General features: G+C 52.8%; 1 protein-coding gene and 1 long non-coding RNA gene across 4 annotated transcripts in view; one reads left to right on the top strand and one right to left on the bottom strand.

Annotated features, from left to right (window-relative positions):
* Positions 1-407, bottom strand: part of CACNG4 (calcium voltage-gated channel auxiliary subunit gamma 4) — a 60,566-nt gene extending 60,159 nt beyond the window's left edge. The window contains exon 1 of the mRNA XM_070560202.1: positions 283-407. The gene's annotated coding sequence lies outside the window, so the exon portion shown is untranslated. The remainder of the gene's footprint in view (positions 1-282) is intronic.
* Positions 96-25,085, top strand: LOC139073861 (uncharacterized). Of its 3 annotated transcripts, none has more exons than XR_011522958.1 (4): positions 96-4,178; positions 6,171-13,935; positions 14,414-18,801; positions 19,832-25,085. It is a non-coding gene; the product is annotated as an uncharacterized lncRNA (long non-coding RNA). The 3 variants fall into 3 exon arrangements; XR_011522959.1 differs by having other exon boundaries at positions 96-13,935; positions 14,414-17,482; positions 18,596-18,801; XR_011522957.1 differs by having other exon boundaries at positions 96-13,935.
* The last annotated feature ends 764 nt before the right edge of the window (positions 25,086-25,849 follow it).

Genomic DNA, 25,849 nt, shown 5'->3' with positions numbered 1-25,849 from the left:
GGCCCGCGCCTCCGCCCCGCGCCCTCCGCGCCGCCGCGCTCCGGGCCCGCGCCCCGCTCCTCGCGGCGCCGCCCCTCGCGCCGCGGCCCCCCACCACCGGGTGTGCGCCCCGCTCTCTCGCTCTCCCCGAGCCAGGATTTTCTCTCCCCTCCTCTCTCCGCCCTCGCGCGCGCTCTTTCCTCCTCTCCCAGGGTTCATTCACGTTATTAGAGCGAAGGAAGCCGGGGCACGGGTTCCCCAGGAGGACTGAAGGGAAACCGCGTTTCCAGCCGGCTCACTTACCCAACCCAGGACACTCAGCTCCTCTTAGACGGCCCTGGGGACTCTTCCATATGTGGAGAGTGTGTGTGTGCGGTGTCCCTCTTTTCCCCGTGTACATATCAGTGCCTTTTCCTGAAGATGAATGTATAGGCGTGAGTGTGGGAGTGGGAGTGTTCAGGTCAGATTTCCAGAAGCCCCAGATGTGGGTCACAGCTGGGAGACCTTGCAGGCCAAGCCAGGCCCCGGCCACCCTCCTCCCACACCCAGGTGGCTCTGCGCCCAGCGGCAGCTCCTCCAGATGCCCCGCAGGGCCTGGGAGCACCCAGACTTTGGGGCTGAGGGAGAAGGGAGCTGTCAGCCCGAGGTCCTTGGGGAGGAACACAGGCTCTGTTTTATAAGGAATGGTCAAGCTGTGATTGAAACTGGGGCTCTCCTCCATTATTACGTTTCTGATGGTTTATTGCTGCGAGTCCCGAACACCAATTGTACTAGATTCAAACCTCCCGGCCCCCGGCTGCTTCCCTCTTTCTCCCAGCTCCCTCTTCAATACCTTTATTTCTTTTTGCCTTTCGCTCTACTCGAGCTTAACTGGCTTTCCCTCACCTCCTCCCCTTTATCGCCAGCCTCTGCCTCCAGCCCTGCTGGCTTCACTTAATTGCCTTTGCTCCTGGCATGATCCCAACCTGGACACACTCCCTCTCCTCGCAGCCAATCCCGGCTCCTCCTCCTTCAAAACCCAGCTCCAAACTCTTCCTTCCAAGAGACCCTCAGAGACCGGCACCTGGGTGTCCAGCATGCCTTCACTTCGTGCCTCCCCAAAGCTCCTGTTGTTGGCCTCCCTGATGGGCGTGCTGTGTGATGCAGCACTGGACCCCCGGGAAAGTGAAAGAGATATGTGGAGAGCTGCTATTCTTCTCGCAAGATGTAGCTTAAATATCCCCTCCTTTGTGGCACCTTACCTGGCCCCCACTACCCAGAGGAAAGGAATTACCCCGTGCTGGAGTTACTGCTGGCTCTCTCACAAGACTGTGAGCCTTTCCCATAGCTGACGTGTACAAGTGCTTAGGAAATATTTGCTGAGTGAGAGGTATTTCTTGCCCCCTGGAAAATTATAGTCTGATTGGGGGAAATAGAGCATACAAAAAGAAGAGGAAAAAATTCCAGGATAATATAGCCCAAGGACCAGACTGGCTGCATTAATCAGCACTTGTGGGCCCCTCCTCCTGCCTCTTGGGTGTCTGTTCTGCTTCCTCAAAGTCTCAAAGGGCAAGAGTCATCACCTCTATTTTCCTTTCACCCACCTGCCGCCTGGTCCGGGGTTCTGCACACAGCAGGTGCCCAGTGTGTGCCTGAAGGTGTGCACCAGGCATGAGAAGGCTTGCTCTGGCTCCAAACAGTGCTGCCCACCTCTGTCCCTAATATTCACAAGGAGAAATTCTGGGTTCTGTCCTCAGAAGCTCTGAAAAAGGTGGATCTCAAGCTTTTCTTGCTTTTTTCAGGAGTAAATCTTTGCTTCCAATTAATCTTAAACAGAAGCCCGGCGTAAATAAACCCGGTTTGCTGTCAGTCAGCCCTGTAGATAAGAGCTGGCATGGCTCTGGGTGAACAGGGGGCCCAGAGGACCTGTTCCCACCCACCCGCACGACCCCTGCAGCCCCCAGAGCACCTCTGTGGGTCTAGGGCTCCATGAAACATGATGTGAAAATGTCATCCTGAGCCAGCTCCCGGGTCACTTGGGGACATCCCCTCCACCCTGTCCTGCTTGCAGCCTTCTTCAGGGACTTTGAGGGAAAGAAATGAAAGCAAGATGAATGGTTCTGATCTGCAGGGAGGGGTGAGGGGGTGGGAAGCGAATAGCTTCCCTCCATCTCCTCTTAGGTCAGGCAGATGACACGTGGCTGGGGGGGGGCCCTCCTCCAAGCAAGGATCCTTACATTAATCCCATGGAGACAGAACAGAAATCTTCATTCATCAGAGCCCTGTTCGACCAGTTCCCACTCCTCCACTCTCAGAGGAGCGTGTGGGAGAGTTGAGAGAGCACTGGATTAGGAGCCAAGACAGTCGCCATCTTGTGCTGGCTCCACAACGAACAAGCAGGGTGATCTCGGATAAACCACAACCACCCGGGAGAAAGACACGTGTCCAGTCCACCTTTCAGCGTTGTTTTGAGGGACCCTTGCAAGTCCTTTGTGGAAGGAGAGGCAAATGCTTCCTTTTCTGTCATTTTTTTGGACGCTGTCTAGGGGTTGTATGTTACATTTTCTGGTAATTCTCACCATCATCCCCCCTTACAACACCTGGGGAATCCGAGATGCAGAGAAGTCGAGTAACTCGCTCGGGTCTCACACCTGGAAGATCCCAGCTCAGATCCGGATGACTTCAAGGTCAGAGTTTTTCAAGGACACTAAATGGCCTCTTTGCCCTTCTCAAGTACCGCTTGACTGTGGTGTTATTCTTACCTGTTAATTCAGGCACAGGGACCCCAGTGGGGGCTAGCGGTGTGCCTTTCTGTCTGTGGACACCCAACTGACGACCGTGCGTAGTCCTGAGATTGTGAGGGTGTAGACTGTGGAGTCAAATAAGGACTTGACCGCCAGAGAAGGGAGCTGGAGCAAACTCAAGACTGTCTGAGACCATTCATCATGCCTGGGTGAGCACAATTTAAATCTGGAAATTTCTGCTCAGCTGGATTAGAGAACTCTAAATGGCAGTATTTAACTGCTGCCTGAGGTCCCTGGAGTTTCTCCCATGTGACATTTCCAGAGCTGAGGGAGGGAGACGTCCTTTGCTTGCTCAGGAGGAGGCTCTGGATTGGTCTTGTTCTGGAGAGGCTGGATGCTTGGCATCTTCCCCCCAGGAGCCACTCGGTATAAGTTTTACTATAGGCAGAGGGGACAAGTCATCATACATACCATTGCCTTCTGGAAAGCTGAGAATGTGGACGTGTGTAGACCAGTCCTCCAAAGTGGTTTCTTTCCCCCTCACCAGCTCATTTGGGTAATTACCACAATTCTTCACTTTACTTTGGCTGTGAAGACAGAGCTTTAATGAACTCAGAACCCACCCAACCCCAACTCCAGGTTGAAGCAGCCGGGTGCTGGCTGTGGGAGAGGAATACCATATCAGGCTGCTCATGCTGCGTAACATGCATGTCAAAGCTGCTGGGGAGGTTGCATTTGCAGCCGCAGGGAGAAGGAAGGGAGAGGCCCTCCACCGGCTAGGGGAACACGGTCGCTTTCTGCGGCGGCTCCCAAAGCCTTTATTAAAAGCTTTGTTTTCCTCTCTTTGTCCTCTGGAAATAATGACCTCTGTGTGGCAACTTTTTGTAATATCTCATTTCCATGCCCCAAGCAGATGGTTCTGCTGATTTCAGAAGGCTTTAATAGGGGGATTTGGGGAGCCTGGGAGATATCTCGGGTGAATAGACATAAAGAATGATTTTGAGTTTCTATAGCAAAGGGTTGGGGATGAGTCTTAGAAGGTTCCGGGGCTTGGCTCAGTGTGGAGGCTTATCTGCAAGCTCCTCGGAATCCAGGAAGAATGCCTCCAGATCCTGACACCGACAGCCTCCCCTCCATCAGATCATGCACACTGTAAGAATGACTTTTTTCTTTTCCTTCAATATTTCAGTAGGTTCCTTTGAGGGAGAGTGCAGAAAATGCTACTTGGCTTTACGTATTCAAGTTTATTCCATTTCATTTGCTTATCACTTCTATCCCATTCAAGGTGATCGGGGCTGGATATGCAGCGTTCCTTTTCAGCTCTGCCACAATAGAGCGGTGGCACCCTCACTGTCTCCATGCCAGGCCAGCCCCTGGCAGTGCGGAGGGAAGGGAAGCAGCATCTAATGAGTGCCCTCTGCCTGCCAGTCATTCTGTGAGCATCCTTTCACTTCATCATGACAACAGTTGTATGAGGTGGGTGCCTTTACACCCATTTTGTAGAAGATGAACCTGCAGCTAAACAGAATAAATGACCGAGCTGGGATTTGAACCCAGCTCTGCCTGGAGCACAGCCAGGCCCTGTCAGCTACTACCCTGCACCCCATGCCCCAGAGGGTACGAAGGTTCAAAGGCCCTCTGCTGACATCTGCTTCCTTCCCGGCTCCTTCTTCATGTGTGCATCCAGATGAGATCAGGTTCAAATGACTGTCAGAGTGGGGGGTGGGGGAGGGGAGCGGCAGGGGTGGCAAAGGGGAGAGGTCAGGAAAGGGTTGTCCCCTGCAGCCCAGGAGGGTAGAGCAGGCTCCACCTTTCCTGGGAAAGTAGGAGTGAGCTGGGCTGATGGCAGGCGCTGGAAGCCACTGGCCTTAGGAGCCCACCCTTCTCCTCTCCCTCCTGGCTCCCACTCACAGCTCCTGTCTTGGTTCTGGCCAGAGTGGAGGCCAGAGGGCCAGCCCTTGATTCCCGGCCTGGTAGCATCTTTGAGACAGCTCTGGCCTCCGGCTGGCCCCCTCTCCTGGGCGTTTTCTGTTCATTGTCGTAGGAGGAAAACGCAGCGCCCTGCTGTCAGTGTTAAACAGCAAACAAAACAGTGAACTGGGAGTGAAGTCCGTGTGGGCTTGTTCCAGACCTGCATGTTTTCAAACGAGATCCCATTAGGGGCTGCGCTCGGTCGCCGTGCTGGGCCGTCTCCCCCGCTAGAATCTGTTCCAGAACCAGCCCCAGTGATGAGCACATTGATATTAACGGCCTGCCTTGGCCAAAGCTTCCGGCCCAGCACGCTGGATAGTTAGGCGGTTATTCTGAGAACATCCTTTTTAAAACACTCGACAGGACAAACAGGCCGAGAGGCTCCTTTGTCCACAGCCGGCCTCTGAAACCGAGCCGCCCCTCAGAGGGTTGAGATCACACTCCAAGGAAGAAACCGGCGGCCCAGGAGGCGGAAACGTCTGAAAATGGGGGTGGGGAAGATGGTCAATGATGGCTCATTCTGCAACTAACGGGTATCACTTGCGCTTTGACCAAAGCAGAGCTTTTAATTCCTAAAATATAACAGCCTGGTGCAGGAGCTCGAAGAAAAGGCAGCCTTCCATGCGGAACTTTGCTGCAAAGTGCCCGGCTGCCGAATGAAAGGTTTGGTTCCAGGAGGATATAGCCAGATTCGCCTTCTGAACCGCACCTCCCTTTTCATCTCCTGCTTCCCATGGCTCTCGGCTGCTGGCTGCCTGCCGGGGGAAGGGGCCGAGGCTCCTGGCGGCCCTCTTGGAGCTGTGCTTGCTCCTGGGTGGGAGGGCTTGCTTTGCCCTGCAGATGTCTTTCTGAATTGTGGATATCAATTGAATATCCGCGCTCTGCCTCCTCTATTATATTCCCGTTTGCCTTGTTATTGAAGAGCCACTGAGTCTTCACTGCTTTTCTTTCCAAGGCCTTTTCGTAAGGTGGAAAGGGAAGGTCATTAGATTCAGGTTGACCCAGGTTTCTAGTCCTGCTCTGCCGTTTGCAGCTGTGTGGCTTTGGACTAGTGACTGCACCTCTCTGGGCCCTGGTAAAATGGGGAACCAAGCACCTGCCTCGTGGGGTTGTTTTGCAAATTCAAGAAGCTCAGGCAACGCATCGGCACAACAATGCTAGTAGCTGATGTCTGCTGAGCCCTTCACCATCACCAGGCTCCGTTCTAAATGCTTTACCGTGTATCACTTGTTTGGTTTTCCCCAAACTCGTTGAGACAGGTGCTATTGTTGGTCTCATTTTACCAAAGAGGCAGTGAAGGCACAAAGAAGGCAAATCACTCGTTAAGGGTTGTGGCAGAGGGAGCCTGATTTTGAACCTCTGCAGTCGGGTTCCAGAACCCCAGCTTATAATTTTGATTTAAATATGTACTAAATAAACGGTAGCTTTTATTTTCTTGCTTGTTAATATTTCCTAGCAATTAAGTTTACGGTACTCAGTATCCTCATCTGCCAACAGTCACTGGCTTCACCAGACTCAAGCTCCCTCTATGTGCAGCTAGAACGTCGCTCATCGACTCATCCAGTCCAGAAATGTTGGATTTTCCTCGGTGGGGCCCTCTCTGTTGGTTCGCTTTGTCCTCTGGGAACCTGTGAATGTGGATCTTGTGGATGACAAAGACGTTATTAAAATCATCGCTGTATGTTGCCAAAACTCTCTTAGAAATCTTCTCGTGGCCAGAGAGCCGGGCCGGAGGCAGCCAGTGGGGTGGGAGCAGAGCCAAGGCAAGTCCCGCATCCCTCCTCAGCCGTGGCAGAGCAGCACCCAGAGTAGAGCTGCTGTGAGATCTGAAGATGATGCATGAGGTGTGTGGCCCCAGCTGACCAGGCGAGGTGGTTTGACATCAGCACCTGTCGCCTGTAGATGCACATAATGTGAAATAAGAAATAATATTTATCGTAGGGGTGAGCAATGTACCCGGGAGTTGGCGTCCTCTTCATGTGTCTGCAGAATCACTGGGGTCTTCTCAGGCGTGTCTTCCCAGACGTACCTGCTCCGTGGCACGGCGACTGTGCACCTCAGGGCCTTCTCCATCCGCCTGGCCCAAGGCAGCATCAGGCAGAGCGAATTCTCAGGCGCTCGAATCTGGCTGTGCCCTCGGCTGGATCTGCTGTTAGACCATTTCCAGATAAACAGGGGATGGAAAATGAATTGACTTCCTAGAGGAAATACTTTAAATGCTTTAGATCTTTAAAAGTTCAAGGAGGATTATTCTTTGGCTGGTGCTGTATCTGTAGAGTGTTCTCACCTGGGGGGTGGCACCTGCCCGGGGACCACATTGCCCTCTCACAGCTTCTACCCCGAGGAGAGGCCCTGAGGCAGCTCTGGAGGTCCCGGTTCTGTGCATCCTGGAACCAGGTGCTGCTGCTCCCAGCCCCGACCACTGAGCTCCAACCCGCTGCCTTGTTTTGGGCTCCTCTGCGTGCCCACCTTCAACCATCTCTTGTTCTGCAAAGGTGGGTTTGTGATGGAATATGGCTAACAGCAGCTCTAATTTATTGAACAGTTACTTGTGCTGGGCACTGTCTAACAAGAAAGATGTTGTTATCTCCATTTTATAGATGATGAAACTGAGGGTTCAAGAGGGCAAGTAACTTATTCAAGGTCCAGTCTAGTGAATTGAAGAGCTAGGATTCCAGTTTAGGACTGGCTGACTCCAGGGGACATATTCTTTCCATAGCTCAATAGTTTTCAACCCTGGATACCCCTGACAATGGCCTAGGGGAACTTTAGAATTGTATATCCCACCCCTGGAGATTCTGACCACTCTGGAGTGGGGCCTGGGGATTCCTCACGTACGGCCCAGGAAAGCTTCAGGGCACTAGGCCATGATGCCTTTGGACTCAAGTTCTGGAAAGTGTTTGGTTTTCAACTGAATTCGTCACCAGCATATACAGCCTGGCTCAGTCTCTGTGGTAACCAACAGGTGGGCTAATGGTGGGCTGGGGGCTCCTGGCATCAGCTAGGCTGGCTGTGCCCTCAGGTGAGGGCAGCTGTTACGCTGGTGAGATCTGGAAGATTCTACGAGGCTCTCATTGCCACCTCTGACCCTGCCACTCAGCTGACTACCTCTGCCCCCAGCATGGGTCATGCTGTCCTGCTGTTTGTCTGCCTTCCCAGCCAGCAGGTGGGACATGCCCAGCAGGGAGATCAAGGGAGGGATCTCGCTCTGCTTCCAGAAGGCCTCCTGGGATGGGAGAGCTTGGGGACACAGGGACCAAGCCAGCACCTTCTCCTCCAGCACCCTGTCCCCCTGGTAACTGGAATCTGCCCTGGGGAGCTGGTCAGCACCCAGGTGGTTTACCTGGGAGAGTCAGGGAGCTTTGGCATCAGACCAGAGGGCTTGAAGGACGAGAGGCAGACAGGGGACCCTCAAGAGGGCCCTGTGCCTGGCTCACATGGGGGCTTGGGGCTATGGGATGTCAAGTGGTGGCTGCATCCCGCTCTTGGGATGCCCGGTCCCCATCCATTGGGGCATCCCAGAGCCAAGCCCCCGGGGTGAGGGCTGCGCGGCTGCCCGCCCGTGGCTCCTCCTCCCTCTGCCTCAGCCAATTCCCAGCAAGCCGCCCGCTGCACTTGCCAATGGAGCCAGATGCTGCTTTGGGGAAAATACCTTCTGGAGTTTGTTGTCTGAGCCCTCCCAGCTGACACCCACGATGGAGAAGATGTGTCAGGATAAATGGAAAATCTCTTTATAAATATTTGAAAAAAGGCAAAAGGAAAAGAAAAAAAAGAGCTACCCCCAAATTCCCAGCGTTTGAGAGCATCTCAGTGATTGCTGCTCACAGATGGGGAAGCAGGTCGTTAACATTCACCCATTTGTCGTGCAGTCCCAGCGAAAGCAGCCAGGAGCCCTGTACTCAGTTCTGTTCGGGGCTGCTGGCACCGAGGGGCCCCTAGGCTTGGCCCTGTGGCTCAGCGGAGAGGACAGACCTGCCCAAGCCGCTCATGGAAGCCGTGGAGCATGCGCAGATGCAGAGCTGCCCTTTATCCATAATGCATAATTGTGTCTTTAAACTCAATTGCCTTGGGACTTTATTACAAGTGGAGCACAGGCTAAAGTGGCTTTTAGGGGACCCCCTGGGAGAACAGTAAAGAGGCCCTGGGGACTAAGGAGCTAACAAGGTAGCTCTGGTACCCACACAACGAAAAGAGAGTGACACACTCCAGGCAGGAAGGCGGGAGGGGGATGGGACGCCCACTTCCCGAGGGTCTTGGCTGTGGGGAGACAGGACGCTTTAAGGCTGGACAATGCAGGCAGGAGTTCTGGGCCTCCCCATTGAAAGGGGACCTTTCTCTGGTCTGGTTAGCAAAGAAACTCAGCACTTCAAGAGAGCGCCTTGATCCCACCCTTGACAGTCCCAGTTCCGACCCCACTAGCTCTGTGCATCCCTGGAAACAGAAGCTGCTGCTCCCAGCTCCATGAGTGCCTGGCCTTTGGGCACACATGCCTTCCCGTGGCCTTCGTGCAAGGTCACTTGCCTGACTCAGGGGCCTGGTTCCTGCCTGTCTTGGATCACGGCAGACAGACTCTTCATGCTGGAGGAGGTGATGGTCAGCAAGGGCAGCAACTGGACTGGGGCAAGGTCTCTAGAAGACAAAACCCTGGGTAGGGCTTTCTTGGGTAGGAAGAAGTTGGGTTCTTAAATCTAAGTGTTGGTGCCTCTGGTTAACTTGGAAAGGCAGACATGTTCTGAGAACTTTGAAGGCCCCGTATACCCTGCAGAAGGGCCCCTCTGCTCTGAGGCCTCTCTGCCTGGAGAGGGGGCCACATAGACAACCCTCCCCCTCCTTAGCAGCGGACATCCTTTAGTTTCCATAGCTGGTGCCGTCAGAACAGAAGGGGCCCTGCTGCACAGGTTGCAGTGTAGAGAGGAGGCTGCCCATGAATCATGGTGTGTGTGATGAGACGTCTGTCCCTAAGCATGGGATGGGAGGTCGCAGGGACCCTGACTAAGACATTCAGAGAAGCATTTCTTGTTGACCTGTGTGTCAGGGTTCTCCAGAGAAACAGAACCAAAAGGATATACGTACATAGAAATATAAGAGGAGATTTACTGTGGGAATTGGCTTACAAAATTATGGAGACTGAGAGGTGCCATGATGTGCCATCTGCAAGATGGAGACCCAGGCAGGATGGTGGTATAATTCAGTCTGAGTCCAAAGGCACAAGAACCAGGAGCTCTCACGTCCGAGGCCAGGAGAAGATGGACATCCCCGCTCAAGAAGAGAGAGAGAACCGGCCCTTCCTCCACCTTTTCATTCTAGTGGGGCCCTCAGCAGACTGGATGGTGCCCACCCACATTGGGGAGGACAATCTTTACTCAGTCTACTGACTCAAATGCTAATCTCTTCCAGAAACACTCTCACAGACACCTCCAGAAAGAACCTTTTGCCAGCAGCTGGGCACTCCTTAGCCCAGTCAAGCTGTGACATAGAATTAACCATCACAACCTGCGTCCTCCTCGAAGCACAGATGTTGGGAATATTAACTGCTTCCAGAAGGAGGTGGAGATCCCCTGCTCAGAGATGGCGCTCATGTTTCTGTCTCCGTCTTGGCAGGAAAAGGCGCAGGAGCAGCTTCAACCGCGAGGCTGGATCGATGTTCACCTCTGGAATGTGAGGTCGGCCTTTGACTATGACTCAGGTTCTCTCCGGTGTATTGACTGTGAGTCAGTTCCACCTGAAATGCTGCGTTCTGGACACATTTCTAAATAACCGACTTAGAGAGACTGACGTAAATACAAACAGCCTGAAACGAAGGCTGGTTGAAAAGCGAAGGGTTTGCTTTCTGACAGTGTTTGCGTTACACTTGGTTCTCCAGTCCACCAACAGTGCTCATCAGGTTCTTAACACTGGCTCGCCTTGGGCAGGTCACATCATCTTTGACGAGTGGTTATGAAGAGTAAATGTGATTCATTCGTTCATTTACTCAGTTGACAGATGAAGTGAGTTGACTTGTGGCCCCAAAAACGATATGGCCACGTGCTAACACTGGAAAGTCATTTGTGAATGTGACCTTATTTGGAAAAAGGATCTCTGCAGATGTAATCAAGGATCTCGAGCTGAGATCATCCTGGATTAGGGCAGGCCCTGGGTCCAAGGGCAAGTGTCCTTACAAGAGAATGGGAGAAGGCGCACAGAGGAGAAGGCCCCGTGCAGACACAGGCAGAGAATGGAGGGACACAGCTACAAGTCAAGGATGCCAAGGATTTCCGGCAGCCACTGGGAGTTAGGGGAGAAGCTTGGAATAGATTCTCCCTTAGAGCTTCTAGAAGGAACCAATCCTGTTGATTTCAGACTTCTAGCCTCCAGAATGTAAAAAAATTAATTTGTGTTGTTTGAAGCCATCCCGTTAGTGATAATTTGTTATGGCAGTCCTAGGAAACTAATACAATGGACAAGTGAGGGCCCACAGATACGAGGCCTGGGCTTCACCGCTCAGAAGATAGCAGTGAATCGCGTAGGGGTGACCCTGGGCCTCATGGAGCTCTAGAGAAGGAGACTCAAACAGGGAATTGTGTGGTGAGGGTTCTCAGGAGAATGTGGGTACCACGGAGCCAGTTTCTCCTTCTCAACCTGCTCCTTCTCCAGCTCTTCCATCTTAGTACAGCATCACCATATAGGCCATACAAGCCTGCGAGTCGCCTTTCACACTCACTTCTGCAGACAATCCACCACCAACCTCTGCCAGTCTCCCCTCCACTGCACATCCACAGCCCACTTCCTCCTGGCTTGCTGCTTCCTCCTGACCAGGTCACCATCGTCTCTGCTCTGGATGACTGAATTTATCTCCCTCCTTCGCATTTGCCCCCGATGTCCCCTCGGCCGCCGGAGAGAGCTGCTCGAATGTCAATTACTTCACTCCTCTGCCGGAAACCACGTCCCAGCGTTCTGAGCTCTGAGAATCACAGGCAGATGCCCGATCCTGGCCTGCCCCTGGGATCTGGCCCCCGCCTGCAGCTCACCAGTCATGCTCAGGCTTCCTCTTCCTCCAGAAGCTGGCCACATGGGCCACCTTTCTTCCTCAGACTCGCAAAGCTCTTTTCCGGCTCAAGGCTATCACATGGCTTACTTTCCATCTAGAAAGTTCTTCCTTCTACGCATGGGTCTCAACTGAAACGTCACCTTCTCAGAGAGGGCTTTCCAGACCGCCCAGTCTGAGTCGAGTGCCTCTTTCTTCTTTCTCAGGCATCTTTCCTCTCAGCTCTTATCCCCACAGTTATGTAGTGATTCGAGGGTCGATATCTTTAATGTCCGTCTTTTCCATCCATGGCAAACCCCAGGAGGGCATCGGCCATCTCTGTTTTTACAATTCTGACTCTTCACCACCTACTGGAGGGCCTAGCATATAGAAATGCTCAATAAATATTTGTTGAATGAGAAGAGAAATGAATAGCTTCCCCGAGCCATCTGGGGGAGGGGAGAAGTAAAGAAGAACCCACGCTCACCTGGCAAATTCCCGGGATCCTACAAGTTTATTATCGCAAGATGGCAGGCTTGGAAATGCAATTACTTTGTTCTTCTCTCTCCTCCCAAAGCCTTGGTTTTAAAGTTTGGTTTTCCACCCTGTGGAGTAAACCTGTGCATAACCCTTAGGGCAGAAGAGGAGTAGGTGGTGTTTAGGAAAGAGCCCGCTTGTGAAAGTCAGACCCCCAGAAGGAAAAGCTTCCTGTCAAACGGAACACCTAATGAAAGTTAAAATGCACTTGCAGAGATAAATTGGTTGCTGTAGCAACCACTCCTAGTCCTCCCCCAGAAGGAAAACATGGAGGGGGGGGAAGTCAGCTAACTCTGCTCTAAGCTTGAGATAAGGAGCTGTCCAAATAGAATCATGGGACAATATTGTGAAATATCTCACGTTACTGGGATAAAATGATTTTGCAAGCTTGCCTCGTTTGGGCAATGGGCTCCCTTCCCCGGCCTAATTCATCATTTCCATCGCCTTCCTGGCTCTCTCCCACGGGCAGCGGAATGTTCGACGCCCGCCAGGCAATGCGTCCTGTCCCTCTCAAAGTGGTACACCAGCTCCTGTATTAAAATGCTCCCGGAAGCTTGCTCTTTAAAGAGACCCTGTGCTGGGTCCCTCAGCAATGAGCAATCAACTTCTAAAAGACTGTCATTGTAAATTTGTATTTTTATCCATATGTGGTTTTCGAGAGTGGAATCCACCCACTTGTGCCAGGAGAGTTCACCAAAGGTATCAGAGGGGGAGTGAACTCTCAGAGGTGATTCTCGATGGCGTGTTTGGGGTTCCTGGGGAATGACAACCCACTTACGGGGGAGAAGGGCAGCAGTGGGGTGCCAGCCGCAGGGCTGGGGGAGGGTGGTGCAGGCACCGCCGCCTCACCCTGTTTTTGATATGTGGTGGTCCGGGTGAGTGAGCAGCCCAGCCTCGGCTGGTTTTCTCTGAGCAGATTGTCTGTTGAGCACGTGAATCTAAAGAAGCACATTTTGGGGGTTTGGTAATGGCAAAAGGGTGCAAAGAATGTTCGTATTAAAGGCTCTTGGTGGCTGGTGGTCCATGAAGTTTGTAGGTCGTCTCACTCATTCATCTTTGTTCAACATGCTTGTATTGAGTCCCTCCTGTGGGAGGCAGGATGATGGCTTCACAAAGATGTGCGCGTCCTAACCCTTGGAACCTGTGAATATATTATGTTATATGATAAAGGGGAATTAAGATTGCTGATGGAATTAAAGTTGCTAATCAGTTGACTTTAAAATAGGGAGATTATCCTGGATTATCTGGGTGGGCCCAATAGAAGCACAAGGGGGTTCCTACAAGTGGAAGGGGGAGGCAGAAGAGGAGGTCAGAGGGATGAGATGCGAGAAGAACTTGAGCCCCCATAGTCAGCTTTGAAGATGGAGGAAGGAGCACAAGCCACGGCATACAGGTGGTCTCTAGAAGCTGGAGGGGCAAGGAAACGCATTCTCCCGTGGAGCCTCCAGGAAGAACACAGCCGTGCCGGCACCTTGATTTTCATCCGGGGAGACCCATTCTGGACTTTTGAGTTACACAACTGTAAGATAATAAATTGTTTTAAGGCACTACATTTGCGGTAATTGGTTACAGCAGCCCTAGGACCCTGCTACACCCACTAAGTGCCAGGCCCCCCGCCAGGTCCTGGGGCACAGAGTCAAACGAAGGACAATTCCCACTCTCAGCAGGCTCACAGTCCAGAGCGGAGGCAGCCGGGAGAATCGGCAGGTGAGGCCCCGAGAGGTAAGTGGTGGGGTGCTCTGGGGGCTGTGGGAGGGGCGGAGGGCTGTGCTCAGGGAAGCCTTCCCACAGCCAACTGTTGAGGGGTGGACTTGAAGGTCTGGCTGTGAAAGAGAGCCTGTGGAAAGACATCCAGGACGAGGGGGCAGATGAACCCACAGGGGAGGAGGGGGCTGGGAATGGGTGCTGGGAGAAGCAGCGCTATAGACAGCCTGGTGAACCAAGCTGAGCAGCTTGAATTTCATCTGGAGAGCTGCAGGGGAGCCTCCGAAGGGCTGTGAGCAGGAGACTGACATGTTTTGATCAACTTGACCAGAGAAATCAGGCAGAAGCAGAGCATGTCAAAAACAGACCAAGGGGATCAAAATGAAAGCTTATTGGGGCACCGAGCTGAAAAGGGTCACTCTTCTTGGGAGAGAGCAAGGCCTTTCTCATGGGGGCCCTCCTTCCCTGGTACTCACCCCCTTGATCCCCTTCCCAGCTGAGTCTGGATCCCTGGGTATTGCTTGACCTGCTTCAAAGAAGTCGTCAGAACTCCGCAGACCAGCCCTGCTCCCTCACCTCTAAGCACTTTCTTCATCCCGACCAGCAAAGACACAGAGGGAAAAAAGGCAAATGGAAAATGAAGCTGTGGTCACAGGCGGAGCACTGGGCCTGCCATCCCTTCATAAATTAAATGTAAACTGTAAAAATGGATTATTTCAGGCGTAATTGCCATTATTTTCTAATATAGAAAGAGCAGGGATGAACGCTGTGATGGATTACGAGCCAGAAGGAAGAGAGGCATTTAATTAATTTCACGAACCTGCTGGAAAAGCCATCCGTGTGGAGCTGAGGGGCTGCCTCAGGCCACGCCAGGCTGCAGCTGGCTCTGCCAGGCAGAGGCCCCGAGCCGGGGTCTGCCCTGGCCTGAGAGCCCTTCCATGGTGGGCTGAGGCCTGGGTGGCCTGCAGATGGGAAAGGAATGGCAGGTCTGGGGCCCTGGTGCTGCCTGCCAGCGTGGGCCCAGCTCTCAGGATGGCTCTAGAGTCCTGTCTGGATTTGAGTGGCAGCAGAAAGGGCTGGCTTGGCAAGTGGGAGGTCAGTGGAGGACCAGAATCTGGGCTCTGGAAGGTCAAGGTCAAGTCTGGATGCTCAGCTGAGTCCTGAACTCAGCCTAAGCCATGGGAACTGCAGGCGGGCTTTGAGGAGAAACCCAAGGTCACTCCTCCCGCCACTGGGCTCAGGGACCCCCACTTCAGCTCCAGTCCTTACGAGCGAGCCCCCATTGCCCTCTCTAGCTCTACTAACTGGATCCTGTCTTGTCGTTTGGGTTCCTGGCCATCAGGATGACAAGCCATTTGATTTAAAACCCACCATGCGCCCAGGTACCATATAGTACATGCTCTGTGAACGCCATCTCTTTGAGTCCCCTTGACGACCCCACGAGGGGGCGCGGTTCCCATTTAACGTGAGAAGCTTGAGGCTCAAAGGGTTAAGCAGTTTCCCATGTAGTGAGTGGCAGAGTCGGGATCCAAACCCAGGTCTCTGGCCTGTCAAGCCAATCTCTCCCCTCTGTGCCCCCAGCCACTGTCCCCCCTCTACCCCACAGTCCCCGAGGGTCCTCATTAGACCTGTCCTGGGGTTGGGTTGCTCTAATCGAGAGGGGAGATTTCTGGCATACAGTGTGGCCACTTTGAGAAGCAGCCTTTCCCAGCCACCTTCAGAGCTGGGTCCTCTCCCAACCAGACCCGCTTCCCACACCATCGCGTGGTTGCCAAATTGAATGGCAAAGTGCAGATGAAAGGACAGGCCCTCATCCCAGGGCCCCTCTCTTTCCCCCAATCTTCCTTTCCTATCTCCAGCTGGCTCGTACATTGCTCAACTGCACCCTCTAGCACTAGGCCCAGAAGATGCAATTTTTCCTGCACCGGAAGCCCCACTAAGCATTTGCTATTTGCTGGGCGCTGAGCTAAAGATAGAAGTCAAAGGCGCGAGTCTGCCTTCAGGAAGCTCGCAGCCTAGGAGGGGAGACAGACAAGCAAACAGGTGATGACAAATTCTACAAACCACTGCTGGGACAGACCGAGGCAGGGGCCGAGGGGTTCCACGGAAGGGTCCAGGTGGAGGTGTGGGTAGGCAGGGGACACTTCCACAAACTCCCAAAATGATGAGAAGAGCATAGAAGAGCCTTCCAGGCTGGGTGCCCAGGTCTGCTGCAGGAAGGGAGGGAGGAAGGAGCATTTGGGGAACTGCTGAGCGCTCAGTGGGTGCAGGCTGGTGGGAGAGGAGAGAGCCGAGACCCGCACAGAGTCAAGAGTTGGGTCACAAAGGATGTTGCATCTTTTTTTGAAATCCGTGGGACATCATTGAAAGAATTTAGAAGCAAGAGACTGAGCGACGTGAACAAACCTCCCTTCAGAGAGATGAAGCTAGTGTCAGCACAGAGCAAAAAGCAGAGGGCTCCCGAAAGGGGACGCTGAGGGCAGCCAGAGAAAGTGCTGGCTTAGACTAGGCTGGGGCAGTGTGGATGGAGGGATGGGGAGATTTGGGCTGCTATGGAGGTGGCATTGGGAGTTTTTCTCAGACAGAGATTTCCTTTAAACTAAGAAGGAAGCAGAAGAGGAAAAGCAGCTGTTTACCTTCCAGACCCCTTCCTGATCCCCTCTGGTCCCCAGGACACGCTCGCCATGTTTATTTTCCTGCCCTGTCTTGGGCTGTCAGGACACGTAACTCGGAATTGAGTGAGCAACAGCATCCTGACACTCGTGTGATTCATGGTCCCTGTGACGGGCGCTCGGGAAGCTGGTGTGGCCTCGGCCGCCCCTGGCATCTAATTGATTTAATACATCAGCTAAGGAACTGCTGTTTCCTGAATGAAACCCAAAATTGCATTGACTCTTCGGCTGCAGCTGAGCGGGACTTCACTCCAGTGCTCCAAATGCATACACGGAGGTGGCACTGGAGTGGCAGGGACTGTCGCCAAAGGTAATAAGCACGCCTTTGATCTGTTGTCTTCCCCTTCTCCTCAGGGGAAGGCACGAACACGGGAGAAAGCAAAGAGCTGCGTGGGAGGCTCTTTAGAGGGTGACGATGGCCATTTGTAAGAAAACAGGTTTCCCTCTACACCCCACACACACAGCGGGGTTCAGATAATGAACGTTGTAGAAGCAGCTCTCATCTGAAAGGAACTAATTGATTCCAATATTCATTTTACAGGGCCTGTAATTCTTTGTTATGCCTCTTTTTATGACCTGGGAGGCTCTGGCACCGAGATGCTGTGTAATCCACACAATTATCCTTTATTCAACAGCAGGACAAATGGTGCTTTGTGTCATTAAGAGGGTGCCCGACTTTCACCCCGTCACTCTTCTTTTCCCTCCCGAGACAGGTGTGTCAATCTCGGAGCTCCACAAGCTGCTCTTCCCCTCTGAGAAGAAAGACGAGAACGGGACGCCTCAAAGAAATTTCGGAGATGAATCTGAAATCGCAGCCACCTTTCCTCCAGCTTCCAAGATAAGCGGGCACATCTTTGGGAAAAGCACACTTCAAGATGGTTCCCCCGTGGCAGGTGGCTTGAGACAAAGTTTATTTCAGGAGAAAGGGCTTGGCTACGTCTGCACGTGGGCAAGGTGTTCTCCCCAGAGCGGGCTGGGCAAAGTTCCAGGGAGCCAGGTTATTTGCAGGTTTTCAAAGACTTAGGTCCTTGCTGTTCTCTCCTTCCTGCAAAATACAAAAAGCCAGCTCCTCCCCCCAGCTGACTTCACAGGCTCCTCAGTGCACGGCCTCATTCATTCACTCTTACTCCACACACATTTATCAAGTCCCTGCAGCGTGGCAGGCGCCGGGGATACGGAGATGAATAACGCAAGCGGCCCTGTTGTCAAGGAACCGACTTTCTGGTAAGGGAGGAAGGAAAAAGCAAGTCAACAGAAGAAGCATAGAGCGTGGTGCAAGCAGTGGGAGAAGCAGGTAGAGAGGAGGGTGCAAGGACCCCCCGGAATCTGGGATCGCCTCTGCGCTGGGCAAGGGAACAGAGTCTGCAAAGGCTCGTGGTGTGAACTGGGATGGTGACTTTATGGGACTGTTAGCAGAGGTTCAAGGAGAGGAATGGCTGAGGTTTGGTGAGCCAAGTCATGAGGGCTGTGTCTGCCTCGCTAAGCAGTTTAGGTTTTATTCTGAAGGCAATGGGGAGCCTGTACGGGTTTTTAAGCCAAAAAGAGACACTGTCGAGTGTGCAATGTATGCATTTTAGAAAGCTCCTTCTGGCTGCGGTGGGGTGAGGTTTTGGAGAGGGAGACGGGGAGCATGAGAACATAAACCATGATGTGGGCGATGAGCACGGCGAGGAGAGGGGGAGGTGAGACACCAAGGAGATAAAGTCTCCAGGACTTGGTGACTTATGAGACGTGGAGGGTGAGGAAGCGGGGAGTGAGTTTTCCTCCAGGGATCCTGGCTTTGGATGCTGGATGGGTGATGTTTTAGGAATGCTTTTGGAAGCAAGGGGTAGAAACCTAACAGTGACTTAAGCAATAAAGGCATTTAATTATCTCACATGTGAGAAGTCTGGAGGTGAGCTATCTAGGCCTGGTTTAACATCTCACTAGTGTCCTTAAAGACCTAGGATCTTTTTTTCTGCTCCCCCGTCTTCACTGTATTGTCTTTTTTATCTCATGGTTGCAAGATGGCTGCTGCAGCTCCAGACATTTTCATGGCATTCCAGGCAAGAAGAAATGGAAAGAGGTGACTGCAACCATGTCTGTTCCCTTTAATCAAGAGGGAAAAAAAACTTTTCCAGAAGCTTCTGCTAATAGATCAATGGCCATCCCTAGCTGCACGGAGGCTGGGAAAGTGAGATTTTAACTTTTCTAGCACCAATAGTGGAAGCAGGTAAGGAAGGGTTGGGAATAGGTATTGAGTCAGCAGTATCACTAACCAAGATGGAAAAGTTAAGAGGAAAAGGCGGCATATCCCCATGCCCTGGGATGTGGGAGAAAAAGCAGCCTCTACCCGAGAGAGTTATGAGAGTTATGGGGAAGTAGGTGCTGGATGGAGGGAGCCTGGTGCACTGGTCTGGGGCCTGTTTGCCTCACATCCACTCCTTGCCCTTCCCCTGCTCTGTCCAGCTGTGTCTCCCTGCTCCCAGCTCGTTCCACCAATGGGAGGCACTGGAGGAGCTTGGAGGGTGAGACGAAGGGAGAAGTGGGAGTATTTCTCTCCCTCCCTCTCTGACTCCAGGGGCTGCATCTCCTGCAGGCCTGCCTCCTGCCTGCGATGTTCCAGGCTCCCCTGGCTGAGCCCCAGCCCTCCTCTCTTTGTCTCTCCAGCCTAGCAGGGAAGGCAGCTTCCTGTTGTTGCTGATCTCTGGGTCCCCTTACTATTGCACATTGGCTTCTCAGCTCTTCTGCCTCCCGGATAACCAATTCCCTGGGCTAAATTCTCTCTGTTTTAAATATGCAGAATGGTTTCCATGTTCCTGGTTGGCCCCAACTGAGACATCTGTCTTTGAAGAGGCTGGGGTGTGTCAGAGAGTTAATTTCCAGAAATAAGTCACAGGAGACCCCAACAAACAGATGGAAAGAGAGGGCAGCAGACGGGTGCTGGGTCAGAGGACAGGGAAGGGGGGGGCATTCCCGGGGTGACAGGGATGACAGGCCTGGATGGAAGGAATCCACAGGTGGAAACATCTGTAGGCTGGGTGCAGGGGATCCGGGATGCAGGCCCGGCTGCCTCCAGGCTGTGCTGGGGCCTGCAGTCATTTGCCTGGAGCCGGTGCTATGGGGCCATAATCACCGTTGACACACAGAGCAGATTCCAGATGTGGCAATTGTCCAGTGGGCCTTGATCGGCAGAGTGAGGAAGCAGGGCAGAGTTCCTACACCTGCATCCGCTCGGTGACCTACGTTTGTGCTTCCTGCAGAGCTGCTAAGACACCGCTACAAAGATGAGACAATGGAGACCTCTGACAAGGCTGACGTGTGGGATGTCATTTTTATCCATCAGCACATGGTCGGCTATGCTGTAATCACAAGCAGCACCAAATCTCAGTGATTTAATACCACACGAGTGTACTTCTCACTCACCCTACTTGCCCACTTGAAATGCCATCGTGGAGGACACTCAAAAAGTCCACTTGAGGCTCTGTTCCTCTCAGTCACCATCTGGTCACACGCATCCGGGAGTCCCACAGCTGTGGGAAGGAAACACGGAAAGCTGTGCACTAGCTCTTAAAGTTTCTGCCCAGGACACCGGTCACTTCTGCTCATGCTGCACTGGCCAAAGTAAGTCACGTGTGCCCAGAAAGAGGAGAAGTGGGATCCTTGTGAGCAGACCTAATGAACTCATCCCAACAGAGGTGGCCTGGAGCTGCCAGCCAACCAGGCTGCTGCTGCTGCTTGTAGAGGTGAAAGTCACTCACATTTTAGTAACAATTAGAGCACCTACCTTGTGGCGCTAGCTCACTAGAATGTGAGCTTCAGGAGGGCAGGCATCTCTGTCTATTTTAACCGCTGATGTATCAGCACCCACAACGGTGACCGACACAAATTAGGTCTCAACAAATATTTGTGGAATGAATTTTCAACTCATCAAACCTCATAACAGCCCCGATGAAGCAGGCATGATAATTATCTGCATTTTACAGGGGAGGACGGTGAGGATCAGATAAGTGAGTAAATCACCAGAGCTCAGCACCTTGACTCAGAAGTGGGAACAGGAGTACCTGAGGGAGAGCTCGTCTCTGCTCCCTGCATACACTTCTCTCCCTTGTAGCAAGACGCTGCCGCCTCCCTTTATCAGTCTGGGCATTTCGTTGGCAGGGGTATTCCTTGAACATCCCCAGTCAGCTGGCTTCCGTGAAGGACTCGGTGTGTGCTGGACACTGTCACTGCTGGCCTTGGCCTTCAAGGAACGCCCGGCGAGCGTGATCCTCCAAGGCAGATATTTTGGAGATGAGGGAAAATCCACCCCACGGAGATGACAATGGAGAAGATGGCATCTCAAAGCTCTCGAGGGCACCAGGCCTAGGGCTCCTGGGCCTGTTCGTCATTTTTGGTAGAACCAGAAGTCAGCGCTTCTAGACCTGTCACATCACCCAGGGGGGGTGGGCGTCAGCTGGTTTTGCCCTGTGGCATTTGTTCCCCTTTCTGCTGGCCACCCCACCCCATCTCCCCCTGAGGACCTGGTCTCCCCTGGGTGCAGCCTGGCAGTCCTGTCCATCCAGGTGTCCTGCCTTCTGCTGGCCAAGGAGCGGGGGTCTCCAGAGGTTGATGTAATGACGTGGACCCCTCCTGGTGCTGGTTCCCTGGCAAAGGTGTTCAGTGGGGTCTGCTGCCCTGCTCTCGGACCCCTGTCTGGTTCTTGACCCTATCCTCCAGCTCTGTGAGCACCCCGCCCCCCTCCATCCTATAAATCCCTTTCTGCAGAGCTCAGCCAGACTTGCAAGTCTGCTGCATGCAACCAAAATAACTTAACTGAGGCGGGCAGGGTTACTAATTCCAGAGCTGGAGGGCAGCTCCGAGACCATTTGATCCAACCCTTTTATCCTATAGCTGAACAAATTGAGGCCTAAGAGTAAATTGAAGTCTGGAGAGTGGACACATAATGGCAGGAGCGCTGAGTGCTTTCTGTGAGTCAGCCGTTCTGCTAAGCGTCCCCGACAACCCCACAGCCCAATCCCAGGATGGCTTCCCGTTTTGGAGATAGGAGACCAGAGCACAAAAGTGCTGGGCAACTTTCCCAAGTCCCACAGCACCAAAGTGGTAGGGCGAGTGCCTGAGTCCAGGCGATTTGGTTCCAGAGCCCAGGCTGTCCCCTGATGGGCTCTCTTCCTGTTCTGGTTTGCCCCGGGACAAACAGCTGCACGAAGACTGGCCCCCCCGGGGCTCCTGGGTCCTGCACAGGTCGGACCAGGTCTTCATTGGATCTGTGGTCAACAGGTTGGTACCAGACTCGCGTGGGGGTCTTCCCTCCCACCCTCCTTTCCTTCCTGGTTTCTCTGGGTCTGGTGGGGTCCCCAGTTTTCTGTTTTGAGGGCTGTTTTTGAAAGCAAGGTGAGCAACTGGGCAATTCAGGAGTCTTCTACAGGCCCACGGGCGTCTCCTGTCACCATGGTCGGGAGAGCCTGCCCATCCCCAGAGGGGCCAGGCCCGGGGCCCCATAGGGTCGGGCCCCACAGAGCTCCCAGAAGGTGACCTTTCCCTCTGGGGGCCTGCATCATGCCTGGGCTCTGCAGGGTGTGCCGTGGGCAGGTCCCACGGAGCAGGTGCATGGAGGAGGCGCTTGCCGGGTCCTACACAAGAGCAGGGCCTCCTCCAACCCCCATGGAGGCCTTGGCGAGGCTCCTGCTGGCTCTCGCCTCACTACCCACTTCTTCCCAGGTAGCCCGCTTCCAAGACCTCAGCCTGGCCTCTCGCAGCCTCCCCACCCCGGGAGGGAGGAGCCACCCTTCTTGCTCCCTTTCGGTAACCCGAAAATGCCAGCCGGGCGGGCCTCACCCAAATGCCGGAAGTTCCCCTCTCCTTCAGCTCCAGGAGGGGAGAGATGAGCTTCGGCTTCTTGCAAGGCCTCCCGGTCCAGCGGCGTGGGCGGAGCCTCCTTCCCGGTTCCCGGAGAGGCAAGCCCCTCACCGGCCCGCCGCGATCATTCTGGGCAGCCGGTGCCCATGTCACTCTGTCAGCCGGGCTCTCATCTTGCCCCTCGTGAAGAAGGAACCCTAGGATTTTGCATCAGGGGACATGGCCTCGTTTTCTAAGTTTCGATGCGTGTCTGCACGTGGCTGGTTCCCTGCTTCCCGAGAGTGGGAGCCGGGTCAGGGGTTTCTGCTCTCTTCTCTGGAGTGGGGAGGGGCTTTCTGGTTGTCTCCGCACACCGTCACCCACCCCGCAGATATTTAGGAGGAGATGACAGGGTGCGTGATGATGCGCAGGGCAGGCCTCACCTCCGCGAGCGCTGAGCAGAGCAGACAGGCATTAAACACGCAGTGACAGGCCGGGCGGGAGCATCACAGTGCCACACGGCAGGCAGCCAGCGGACCGAGCCGTGGGGAAGGCCTCTTCCCGGAGGGGAGGTTTAAGCTGATGTGTGGGGAGACCCGTGTGGTTTAGCAGGAAGAGATAGGTGGGGTGGGGAGGGGACAATCCAGACAGAGCATGGGTCCCCTGACAAGCAGAGCAAAGATCAGAATGGCTAAAACTGGAGTTCAAGAGGCTGAGGGCAAAGACCTTTAATTCAGCAGTTCATTGATACCCACGTGTTCTAGGTGCTGGGAGAGAGGGAGCTGGAAGGCTGGCCAGGTTGTGGGAGGACAGAGGGGTTCAAACGTTATGCCGAGAGCAATGGGAGCAATTACATCATTTAAGCAAAGGAATACTAGGGTTCACTCCCACCTTGGGGAACTCACTCTGGGTACCGTGTGGAGCTGGGATCGGCAGAGGTGAGGCTGGAGGCATGGAGGCTCCATCAGGAGGCTGTCGTGTAAGCCAGATGACACACAGGTGGCTTGGACTAAGGCGGTGAGAAGAAAATGGAGAGGAATGGGTGGCTTTGTGAGATACTTAGGAAGTAGAATCAATAGGTGGCAAGGAGAGAGAGAAGATTTAATAAAATGTTGCCTTGGGCCTAGTGGTTAAGTTCAGAGTGTTCCACTTCGTCAGCCGTGGTTTGGTTCCTGGATGTGGACCTACACCATTCGGTTAACAGCCATGCTGTGCTGGCAGCCCACATACTAAAAAATAGAGGAAGATTGGCATGGATAGCAGCTCAGGGCAAATCTTCCTCAGCAAGAAAAAAAAAAAAGTTGTCTTCTGCTAGGCCCATCCTTTCTTGATTTCCCCGGTAAGCTTGTGTGATGCAAGAATGAGGTTTCCCTTCCTAATGAAGGGTGGTGGTAACTAAGTAGTGCCCTGGAGATCAGTAGCCAAGAGCCGCAGGCCCCCTCCCTCACCTGCTCACAGGGCCCACAGCTGGACAGGAGAGGTGGCTGCTGCCCTTAAGAACATGAACCCTGTCTACCACAGAGTCCTGCTCGGTCCCTGTGGATTGTTTTGTCGTCCTCAGTGGTGCCCTCACACCACCCCTCCAATGTCCTTGCCAGGAGTTGAGCCTCACAGGGACCTGTGAGCACAAGGTCACAGCTGGTGGCCAAACCCCACGCCCCTCAGGGACATCTTCAGTCCTGTGTTTTCCCTGGGGCCACTCAACAATGCACCAGGAATGGCTGGTCTGTACAAAACTGTAGAAGTCACAGTGAGATACCACCTCACACCCACTAGGATGGCTACCGTCCAGGAAACAGAAAATGGCAAGTGCTGGTGGGGATGTGGAGAAATTGTCACCTTTGTGCACTGCTGCTAAGAAGGTACAATGGTGCCGCCACTGTGGAAAACAGTACGGCGGTTCCCAAAAAAAATTAAGCATAGAATTACCATATGAGCCAGCAATTTCACTTCTGGGAATATACCCGAGAGAACTGAAAGCAGGGTCTTAACGAAGTATTGTTTACCCATGTGCATAGCAGCGTTAGTCACAGGAGGTAAAAGGTGGAATCGGCCCAGGTGTCCGTCAATGGATGAATGGATAACCAAAAGGTGGTACATCCACACAATGGAATGCTAGTCAGCTTTAAAAAGGAAGAAAACTCTGACACACACTACAACGTGGATGAACCCTGAAGACGTTATGCTGAGCGAAATAACGCAGTCACAGAAGGACGAAGGGTAGACTATTTGACTTCTGTGTCAAGTTCATGGAGACAGAAAGTAGAGCCGTGGCTGCCAACAGAGGTGGGGTGGGGACTGAGTGTTCACTGGGGACAGACTTTCAACTTTACAAGACGAAGAGCTCTGTGGATGGGTGGTGGTGATGGCTGCACAATAACGTGAACGTACTGAATGCCACTGAACTGACCCTTCGCAATGGTTAAGATGGTAAATTTTATGTTATGTATATTTTTCCACAATTTTTAAAAAGTAAAGTGTAAAAGAAAAAAAGAGATCATCAGAGAAAAAAAAGTGTTGTCTCCTACTTTTGATAATGTACTGTCGATGTTTATGATGTTACCCTTTGGGGAAGCTGGATAAAGGGGACATGCGACCTCTCTGTGTACTATTTTTGTAACTTCTTTTGTGAGTCTATAATTATTTCAAAATAAAAAGCTAAGAGGGGCCAGCCTCATGGCTGAGTGGTTAAAGTTCTGTGCGTTCTGCTTCAGCGCCCTGGTTTGCAGGTTTGGAGCCGGGGTTCGGATCCTGGGTGCAGACCTACTCCACTCATCAGCCATGCTGTGGAGGCATCCACAAACAAAATAGAGGAAGCCTGGTGCAGATGTCAGCTCAGGGCTAATCTTCCTCAAGCAAAAAAAAAAGGAGAATTGGCAAGAGATGTTAGCTCAGGGCCAATCTTCCTTACAATAAATAAATAAATAAATAAATAAATAAATAAAAAGATAAGAAAAAGGGGAGAACAATTATAGAAGGATGAAGGATGAAGGATGAAAATTTTCCTCTGCCTCCCCATCCTACCCACTGGCTTGTTTCTGTCCCATGGCCACCCTGGGAAACCGTTCCAGTTTCTTATTCACCCTTCCAGAATTTATTTTTGCATATACAAGCAAATGCAAATAGAGATGATGATTTTCCCTTAATTTGTATAAAAAAATAGTATATTAACACAGTATTCTGCTCTTGGCTTTTTAAACAATAAATCCTAGAAATCCTTCCATTTCAACACACAGAGAGCTTCCTGGTGATTTTAAACGTGCATATAACTGGGTGGAATGGGTGTACCGTGATTGATTCAACCAGCCCCCTTTGCATGGACACCTGGATTGTCTTGTTATTTCAAACGGTGCTGCAATGAGCAACCTCGCACGGCAGTTGTCCTTATCTTCCCAGAAGCATAGTCACGGGCATATCTCGGGATCAAGGTGGGATCCTTGGGA

This window comes from Equus przewalskii, chromosome 10 (genome assembly GCF_037783145.1).
Source record: "Equus przewalskii isolate Varuska chromosome 10, EquPr2, whole genome shotgun sequence".
NCBI lineage: Eukaryota > Metazoa > Chordata > Mammalia > Perissodactyla > Equidae > Equus > Equus przewalskii.
This window is presented reverse-complemented; position numbering and strand designations above follow the sequence as displayed.